Below are 10,847 nucleotides of genomic sequence, written 5' to 3'. Positions count from 1 at the left end.
ATATCAATTAAAATCATAAATTAATCAAAATTTATTCTAATAGTGGTATGAGTGATTCACGTGAGACTAAGACAAAATTCAGGGATTTCTAATAATGATATGAAAGACGCCCCACACTTAAGATGTACATTGCCCTCAATGTACAAGGAGAGATATATTGACAAAGATAGATATATAATCATAAGATAGGAGAGAAGTGAAACTTCCTGAATGATGCATGGACTCCTTGAATTGAAGTCATGGAGAATGAACGGCGAAAGCAATGATGAGGGTGGAGGAAGATACTCCGGTGGTGGTAGAGGTTGGGTTCCACAAATGCTGCGCCAAAAGAATATTATATCTCAAGTTGACTATGGTTGTGGTCGAACAGGGCATGACAGTCGTGGAGAACCTTTTCAGTGGAGTTTCAAGTTCCTGAGTAATAGTGAGCTTTAGAGCTCTTTATAACTGTGATAGAATCAGGAACTTTTTTAGGAAATATATAAGGAAAAATAATTACTCGTAATGAAATAGCCAAAATTAAAAATTGTAAAATAATAATTATAAAACCTAATAAAAATAAGCTTAAAGAAAAATAAAATAAAAGGAACATAAAATAATAAATAAAATTTTTTAAACATCTTCATCGCTAGATGGTTCGCGAGGTGGGGGTGGCGATGAGATGTGGAAGTGCTGACAAATCTGCTGTAGAGTAGCATCAATGTTATCGAAGCGCCAAAAACACTACTGCTCGAATTGAGTAAGGCGCTCAGAGATGTCAGCGTATGAAGCCGTCGCATGAACTGGACGATAACGAGGTGGTGGCTAAGTCGAAGGATCCTCGTGACGTGGAGGGACATCATCAATAATGTCCTCTGGGTCTTCATCCTCGGTGGATTGGGTAAGGCAGTACTGAGGAGGTTATGTGCCACGTCATTTCTTGATCATCCTCATACTTAGCATGCTCGAGATGCTCTGTGTGGACATCTAGCCGATTAGAATGATGGAGGATGATAGGGCTACTGTGTTGAGGAGCCCGAAGTACAGAGCCAGTCGAGTCACATAGGGCCCGATAGAGATGACCCCTCTCCTGTACTGCTCTGTCTGGTGGCGAATGGCGAAGGCAATAAAGTAGACAAGGTCGATGACATGCCCATTTGCCATACTCATAAGAAATAGGCGTCGTGGGTGGTGACGACGCTGGTGCTCTCTCTTCTCCCTATTAGAGTGTGAGCCAAGATGGCGTGTAGATACCTTAAGGATAGAGGGAGAGCTGATGCCTAGGAGCAGCTAGGATCGTAGGTGGCCGAGGCAGGGACGAGGTCTCTCTAGCATTTCGAAGGGGAGTAGTAGATGTGGCGGTAGAGGGTGTTGAGTTCATTGTCATCCATGAACTCCTCTGTGTATAGCTCTAGTGCAATCCCGAACTTGGGTACACTCAACTGACGTATTAGACCACCAAGGCGAAACTGGACCGTTCCAAGATCGTCGAAGTTAGTCATGACGATCTTAAGATAGAACATCGAGCAGAGCTCCAATGTAAACTCGAGATATGTCGGCTCGACGATATCAAAGAAGAGCCCCTACGGGTCAGTCGTTAGGAGGGCTCAGACCGCGTCAGCCAATTGAATCTATTCAAGTGTGGCCCAGTCAATGCAGCGGCCCACACCTAGGGGTCGGGCCCGTAATATATGATATAATTCCTCCTAGGGTCCCGGGGGAACCTGAAGGAACGGGTGCCTAATCTCTGTGGTAGGATCCGAGGATGACGTTGCTCCTTTCCGCTTCTTCAAGGTGGAAACAGCAGTTTTCTTACCACATGAGGATGACATTGTACCTGCGTTGAAAAATAGAAGCTTAACCAATACGTCCCAAAAATAGCACAGAAGCATAAAACTAAATAGCAAGATTTCATGAGACTTACATAGTGGATGAAGTAAACAAAAATACTAAATATATCAAGTTACAGTATTATGGGAATAATGTAACAGGAATATGAATGAATGCATGTGGGAAGCATAAATTTCATGAAACTAGGAAAAATGAAAAAGTAGAGCATAATGGAGTAACTAAAATGAAAAAATTTTTAAAAACAAGCATGGGTATTTTAATATTCTAACTATGAATATTATTTCAAAATAGTTCAATAGAGCAGAGAGATCATGAAATAAGCAATATATTTAGAGAAAATAGAGGGAAAAGAGTAAACAAACGTAAAAGGAAGGAGCTTGGGGCATCGGAATCAGTGTTGTAGGCGGCGTACGGGCGTGGGGGTAAGGCGTGTGAAGTTGCTGCGACTAGGGTTAGGGATTTTTGGGGAGGGAGATGATGAATAGTAAGGGGTTTACATAGATTTTGGGGCACAAGGCTGTGGGACACGCCCTGTGGCCTAATTTTTGCCCTTCTATTTCGCAAATTTTGAATTTGGACGCATCTGACAATCGGCCCATGTAACACCCCTTACCCGTTACCGTCGCTGGAACAAGATACAAGGTATTACCAGAACATAACACATACCATTAAACATAACCGAAATATAAATATGTCATCCAATTTGATAGTGCATCGTATAATATATGTCTTGAACAATATTAGCCAACTTTAATGGCTTGTACAAATTAGCTGGTCGATCATTGTAACTAATATTTTAAACCTAGACAAATATGACACGTAACAAAATAATTAAGCCTACTATACATGCCATAATTCAAAACGTTTAGTTCAAATACCTTAAAGTATGATAGTGCGGGTAGATCTTCACGATCCTTAACTCTGAGCAAGTCAAGAACACTATAAGACAAAAGAGAGAAACAAAGTAAGCTTATAGCTTAGTAAGTAAGTATGTAAATACTAATTAAAAAAATCTAACATGTTTACACAACAATTCAAGTATATCTACTTTAACTTCACTATTCATTCCACTTTGATTAAGCTGTCTCTGCTGCGTCATATTCACTAAATAAATCATAACTCGAGTTACAAAACTCGAAATTCAAATCCGTAAAATTTCCTGAATCTAGACTCATAAAGCTTTTTGCTAATTTTTTCTATAATTTTGGTTCAGCCGATTAGTACAGTTTATTAGTTAAAGTTTCCCTGTTACACAGCTCGACTGATCTGACCTCTGTTCACTACAAATTGAATTTCTCTCAGTACACAATTCAAACAACCCTGAAGTCTGTTTAATTTAAAACTAGTCTCAATAAGGAATTTAGGCATGTAAACTATATTTCTTAATTTGCTTTGTACAATTTTTAATGATTTTCAAAGTTGGAACAGGGGATCACGTATTCATCCTGAGCAAGTCACATACAATTGTAAATATCTCAAGATATAGAATTCCTTTGCTTGCTCTGTTTCTTTTATATGAAAGTAGACTCATTAAACTTTAATTTCACATCTCATTCAACCTCTAATTATATTCCTCCTATTTTTGGTGATTTTTCAAAATCACGTCACTGCTACCATCTAAAAACAGTTTTAATGCTAATTTCACTCTTTCACACATTCTTTATGCTAACCTCATTTTATCTTATATATGTATATACCACAAATCATTTTCACCACATTTCATTCACCATAAGTGTAGGTCCAAACCACAATATCACCACAAAACCATCCCGTTGAACAATTCGGATCAATCCTCGATATTTAATGGTTTCCTTTACGCCCCACCATCATACTTCGTTTAGTTCGGCTCTCTTGTACACATGGTGAACACTTAGTACCACTCATGCGACCCAACCGATTTGTCTCGTAGCTCTCTTGTCTACATGGTGTCCTTCACTTGGAATCACGCATGCGACCTAGCTACATTTATCTTTCACGTAGTTCTCTTGTCTACATGGGATACATCTCGTATCACACATGTGACCTAGCTACTACTGAGGTGTCTCGTAGCTTTCTTGTACACATGATGTGCACTCAGCATCATACATGTGACCTAGCTACGCTCCCTCTATTTCATTCGATCTCTCCGAATGTTCAACAGGGATCTCTATCTATATTTATTTCCATTCTTCCAATAGTCGATTTATATTTTAACATCAGCTAGTATATTTATATAATAGGCTGAAATATAAGAATGTACATGAAATTATTGTAATATTTACATACAAACTTACCTTGGTGCAAAATGTGGAAATTTTTCAATTTAGTCCAAAACTTTTCCTTCCCCGTTCGAGATCAATTCGCGTCTTTCTTGATTATGGAGCTTGAAAATTGAAGAAACCCTAGCTATGGAGAGAGGGAGAATTGGCAGCAACTAAGGAGGATGATGATCAATTTTGTGTTATTTTTCCCATTTTATTTCATTTAATATCCAAATGACCAAAATGCCCTCCTTACTAAACTTTCAAAAATTCCTTCCATGTCCTAATTTTGTCCATGAACTTAAAATTGGTCAAATTGCTATTTAAGACCTCCTAATTAATATTCCAAAACAATTTCATACTAAAACTTACGGGATGCAAATTTTGCAACTTATTCAATTTAGTCCCTACTTTCAATTTAAGCACTTTAGGCATAGAATTTCATCACGAAATTTTCACACAATCATGCAATCATATCATAAACCCCAAAATAATTATAAAACAATTATTTCTATCTCGGATTTGTGGTCACGAAACCACTATTCGATTAGGCCCTAATTCGGGTTGTCACAATTCTCCCCCTTTTGAGATTTTCGTCCCGAAAATCTTACCGATAAAGAGGTTTGGGTCTTGTTTCCTCATAGCTTCCTCGGGTTCCCACGTAGCCTCTTCTATCCCATGTCGTGCCACAATACTTTCACTAAAGCTATACTTTTATTTCTTAACTGTTTAACCTCTCGAGCCAAAATCTTTATTGGTTTTTCCTCATAGGTCATATCCGATCGAATCTCAATTTCATTGGGAAATCACATGTGAAGGATCGAACGATAACGTCGCAACATTGATACATGAAACACGTTATGAATTCTTTCTAACTCTGCGGTAAGGCCAACCGATATGCCATGGTCCAATTCTCTCAAGAATCTCGTGACGGCCCAATAAAACGCGGACTCAACTTGCCTTTTCGACTAAATCTCGAATCTTTTCCATGGTGACACCTTCAAGAACACTTTATCACCCACGAAATTCAATCTCTTTTCTTTTAAATGCATATGACTTTTGTCGATCTGAAGCGACTTTCAAGCAATCCCGAATTACTTTTATTTTCTCTTGGTTTCTTTAACTAGATCAACTCCATGAATCTCATTTCTCACTAAGCTCGGTCCAATATAAAGGAGTTCGACACTTACGACCATACAAGGCTTAAATGACGGTGCCATTTGTGTACTTGATTGATAAGCTGTTATTGTAGGCAAACTCAATCAAAGATAGATATTTCTCCCAACTACCTCCAAATTCTAAAACACGACATCTAAGCATATCTTGAGTACCGGATTACTCTTTCCGTTTGACCATCTGTTTGTGGATGAAATGCGGTACTAAAGTTCAATTTTGTACCCAAAGCTTCTTGTAACTTTTTCCAAAATCTCGAGGTAAATCTTGGATCTCTATCGATATTATAGACATAGGTACTCGTGCAACTTCACAATTTCAGCAATATATAATTCGCTAATTTATCAAGTGAGTAATCAGTGCGTCTTGGTATAAAGTGGGCTGACTTTGTTAATCTATCAACCACTACCCAAACAGATCCTTCTTTTTAGGAGTTAAAGGCAAACCGTTACAAAATCCATGGTAATCTTGTCCCATTTCCACTCGAGCACCATTACGGTTGAAGTAATCTCGAAGGCACTTGATGTTCACTTTTACTTGTTGATGATCAAACACTTGGTTACAAATTGAAATGTCCCTTTTCATACCGCCACCAATCTGACTTCTTTAAATCATTATACATTTTTGTGCTACCGGGATGAACCGATAAATGCCATTGTGCGCCTCATGTAATATTTTCGAATCAATTTATCGTTTTTCGCACACATATCCTGTCTTGAAATATCAAGCAGTCATCCGGTCCAACTCGAAAATCGAGTCGTAACTTCGATTCGCATTGAGTTCTCTTGATCCGCAACTCACTATCATTCTTTTGAGCATCACAAATCAATCGGAGAAATAACGGTTTAGCTCTCATCTCTCGCTAAGATTGACCCATCATCGAGACAATGCTAACCCGTGTTCATGGCTCTCAAAGTAAAAAGAAATTTTACGCTCAAGGCGTCAAGAACTTCATTTGCTTTTCGGGATGATGATCAATCACTAAATCATAATCCTTTAATAATTCAAGCCATCTTATTTGTCATGATTCAGATCCTTTTGATTCATCAAGTACTTCAAACTTTTGTGATCGGTAAAAATTCGGCATTTTCACCGTACAAATAATGTCGCCAAATCTTCAAGGCAAAAACAACAATGACGGTTCCAAATCATGTGTAGGATAGTTCTTCTCATGCGGTTTTAACTGTCTCAAGCATAAGCTACCACTTTACCCTCTTGCATCAACACACATCCAAGGCACATCAATGATGCATCACTATAAATTACGAACTCCTTTCGACTCAAATTGTACTAAAATTGGTGCTTCAGTCAATCGTGCTTTCAATTTTTCAAAACTTTGTTGACATTTATCAGTCCATTCAAACTTAACATTCTTTTGCAACAACTTAGTCATAGGAGAGGCAATCATCGAAAATCCTTCAACAAAACGTCTATAATACCCGGCTAAGCCTAAAAAGCTTCTAACCTCGGATACATTCTTGGGCGGTTTCCAATCAACGATCGCAGAAATCTTGCTTGGATCCACCCGAATACCATCACCTGAGACTATATGCCCCAAAAATCCGACTTCACGAAGCCAGAACTCACTTTTACTAAACTTGGCAAACAGTTTCTTTTCTCTCAAGATCGCAATATAGTTCTCAAGTGTTCGGCATGTTCGGACTCATCTCGAGAATAAATTAAAATGTCATCTATAAACACTACTACAAACTTATCCAAATATGGTTGGAAGATCCGATTCATTAAGTTCATAAATATATTGGAGCATTTGTTAAGCGAAAGGCATCACAAGAAACTCATAATGTCCATACCTTGTCCTAAAGGCGGTTTTCGCACATCGACTCCTTAACTCTCATTTGGTAGTAACCGGACCTCAAATCAATCTTTGAAAACACTGTGGCCCCTTTAAGCGATCGAATAAATCATCAATCCTCGCAACGGGTACTTGTTCTTTATAGTCACCTTATTGTCGACGGTAATCAATGCAAAGTCTCATTGAACCATCCTTCTTCTTTACTGAATAATACAGAGCACCCAGGAGAGAAACTCGGTCTCACAAATCCCTTGTCTGTTAACTCCAAGAATCGAGCCTTCAATTCTTTTAATTCATCGGAGCCATTCTATATGGAGCAATCGAGATCGGTGCGATGCCGGCAACAAATCAATGGCAAAATCTATCTCTCGTTCGGAGGCAACCCGGGCAATTCCTCGGAAATACATCCGAAACTCACAGACTATCGATGCGATTCAAATTTCAGTTGAGGCAACTCAATATTCATTACATAAGCCGGATAAGCTTCACACCCTTTTCTCATGTATTTACGTGCGGACATATGCGAAATCACCATAGGCAATTTATTTGATTCATCTGTTTCAACCCACGAATTTCTCCATTTTCACATTTCAACTCTAGTGTCTTTTGTTTACAATCTACCTTAGCATCATATAATGTTAACCGGTCCATTCCCAAGATAACGTCAAACTCACCAAATGGTAATGACATCAAGTTGGCCGAAAAGCAGTGACCTTGAATCATTAATGGGCAATTCTTGCAAACCTTGTCAACTAGCACATATTGGCCTAAGGGTTCGACACTTTAATCGTAAACTCAATAAATTCAACAGAAACTTTTATTGGATACTAAATTCATGCAAATATAGGAATGAGTGGACCCGGATCAATCAATGCAATAACAATAGTATCATAGAGAGAAAATGTACCAATAATAACATCGGAGATGATGCATCTTCTCGAGCACGTATAGCATAAGCTCTAGCAGTGCTCTAGCTTCTAATCTTCTTGTTAAATCTTTCATCACAGTTTACTACTAGTCCCACCTCCGGTATTTCTCGGTGGTCTACCTCTACTAGCGGTGGTATTCATCTAGCACTCAAATCTTTCTTCTTTAACTTTCTCCGGACAATCTCTAATAAAATGCTCATGAGAACCTTTGAAACAAGCTCGCTCGGTCCCCAACACTCACCATAATGTTGCTCGCCACATTGTCGACACTCGGGCTTTCTAGGTCGCACATTACCCACACTTGCCATCGAAGTAGCTTGAGCTTTAGACCCGAATATGCTCTACCACGATCTCGTGTGAATCCCCAATTGAAACCTGTCATTCGAGGGTTTGTCTCTTTGGACCTCTTTGGTTGAGATTGAAATGGCTTGCTTATCATCTTTTTCGACATCTCGGGCCTCAATAGCGACTTTTCTTCTTTCTTTGTTCAATTCTTGGCTTTAAGAGCTCGATCAACCAATACTACAAATTCTTTCAACTCCAAAATTCCTACAAGCACTTTAATGTCCTCATTCAGCCCATCTTCAAATCTTCTACACATAATGGCCTCGGTGGACACACATTCCGGGCATACTTGTTGAGTCTTACAAATTAGCGTTCATACTCTACTACGACATTTTCCCTGCTTCAATTCAAGGAACTCCTTCCGTTTTGATCAATAAATCGCTGACTTATGTATTTCTTTCTAAATTCTTCCTGGAAGAAATCCCAAGTAACTTTTCTTTTGGCACCACGCAACCAAAGTCTTCCACCGGTGGTAAGTCAATCTCTCAAAAGTGATACTGACACTTTAAGCATTCCTCGGTGTACATGAGAGCTCATCAAATACGGGTAGAATTTTCAAGCCGAATTCCGCTTTCTCGGGATCATCATCGACCTTTGCTCTAAACTCTTGCCCCTTGTTTTCGAATCTTGTCAACCGGAGGCTTGTCCATTCTTACCAAATCTATACCTTGAGCAGCTCAGGAATCGCCCGAGGTATAGGAGGGGTGGAGGAGGTTGAGCATTTCGATTTGCTCGAATAAATTCAAGATACCGATTGTTCATCATTTGGAGAAAGGCATCCGAGCCTCATCTCCTTGTCTCAATGTCTCAGTCTACTTTCCACAGTAGCGGTCCCTTGTGCGGGAGGCGGCGTATTAGCAAACATCATCACCGCAGTTCCTTGAGGATCCATTACTATATTAAAACAAAACACGCTTTAGAATAATCAGAGTCACCACACTATCACAATATTTTTATGGCATGTATAGCTAGACTTTTACACACACTTTATTAGTCCAAGAACCGACTAAACCATAGCTCGATACCACTAAATGTAACACCCTTACCGTTACATCGTCATAGGAACAGATACAAGGTATTACGTAACATAACACATACCATTAAACATAACCGAAATATAAATATGTCATCCAATTTGATAGTGCATCGTATAATATATGTCTTGAACAATATTAGCCAACTTTAATGGCTTGTACAAATTAGCTGGTCGAAATTGTAACTAATATTTTAAACCTAGACAAATATGACACGTAACAAAATAATTAAGCCTACTATACATGCCATAATTCAAAAGGTTTATTTCAAATACCCTAAAGTATGATAGTGCGGGTAGATCTTCACGATCCTTAACTCACGAGCAAGCAAGAAGAACACTATAAGACAAAAGAGAGAAACAAAGTAAGCTTATAGCTTAGTAAGTAAGTATGTAAATACTAATTAAAAAAAATCTAACATGTTTACACAACAATTCAAGTATATCTACTTTAACTTCACTATTCATTCCACTTTGATTAAGCTGTCTCTGCTGCGTCATATTCACTAAATAAATCATAACTCGAGTTACAAAACTCGAAATTCAAATCCGTAAAATTTCCTGAATCTAGACTCATAAAGCTTTTTGCTAATTTTTTCTATAATTTTGGTTCAGCCGATTAGTACAGTTTATTAGTTAAAGTTTCCCCTGTTACACAGCTCGACTGATCTGACCTCTGTTCACTACAAATTGAATTTCTCTCAGTACACAATTCAAACAACCCTGAAGTATGTTTCATTTAAAACTAGTCTCAATAAGGAATTTAGGAATGTAAACTATATTTCTTAATTTGCTTTGTACAATTTTTAATGATTTTTCAAAGTTGGAACAGGGATCACGTATTCATCCTGAGCAAGTCACATACAATTGTAAATATCTCAAAATATAGAATTCCTTTGCTTGCTCTGTTTCTTTTATATGAAAGTAGACTCATTAAACTTTAATTTCACATCTCATTCAACCTCTAATTATATTCCTCCTATTTTGGTGATTTTCAAAATCACGTCACTGCTACCATCTAAAAACAGTTTTAATGCTAATTTCACTCTATCACACATTCTTTATGCTAACCTCATTTTATCTTATATATGTATATACCACAAATCATTTTCACCACATTTCATTCACCATAAGTGTAGGTCCAAACCACAATATCACCACAAAACCATCCCGTTGAACAATTCGGATCAATCCTCAATATTTAATGGTTTCACTTTACACCCCACCATCATACTTCGTTTAGTTCGGCTCTCTTGTACACATGGTGAACACTTAGTACCACTCATGCGACCCAACCGATTTGTCTCGTAGCTCTCTTGTCTACATGGTGTCCTTCACTTGGAATCACGCATGCGACCTAGCTACATTTATCTTTCACGTAGCTCTCTTGTCTACATGGTGTCCTTCACTTGGAATCACGCATGCGACCTAGCTACATTTATCTTTCACGTAGTTCTCTTGTCTACATGGGATACATCTCGTAT

Source organism: Gossypium arboreum, chromosome 11 (genome assembly GCF_025698485.1).
Source record: "Gossypium arboreum isolate Shixiya-1 chromosome 11, ASM2569848v2, whole genome shotgun sequence".
Lineage (NCBI taxonomy): Eukaryota > Viridiplantae > Streptophyta > Magnoliopsida > Malvales > Malvaceae > Gossypium > Gossypium arboreum.
Note: the sequence above shows the minus strand (reverse complement) of the source record.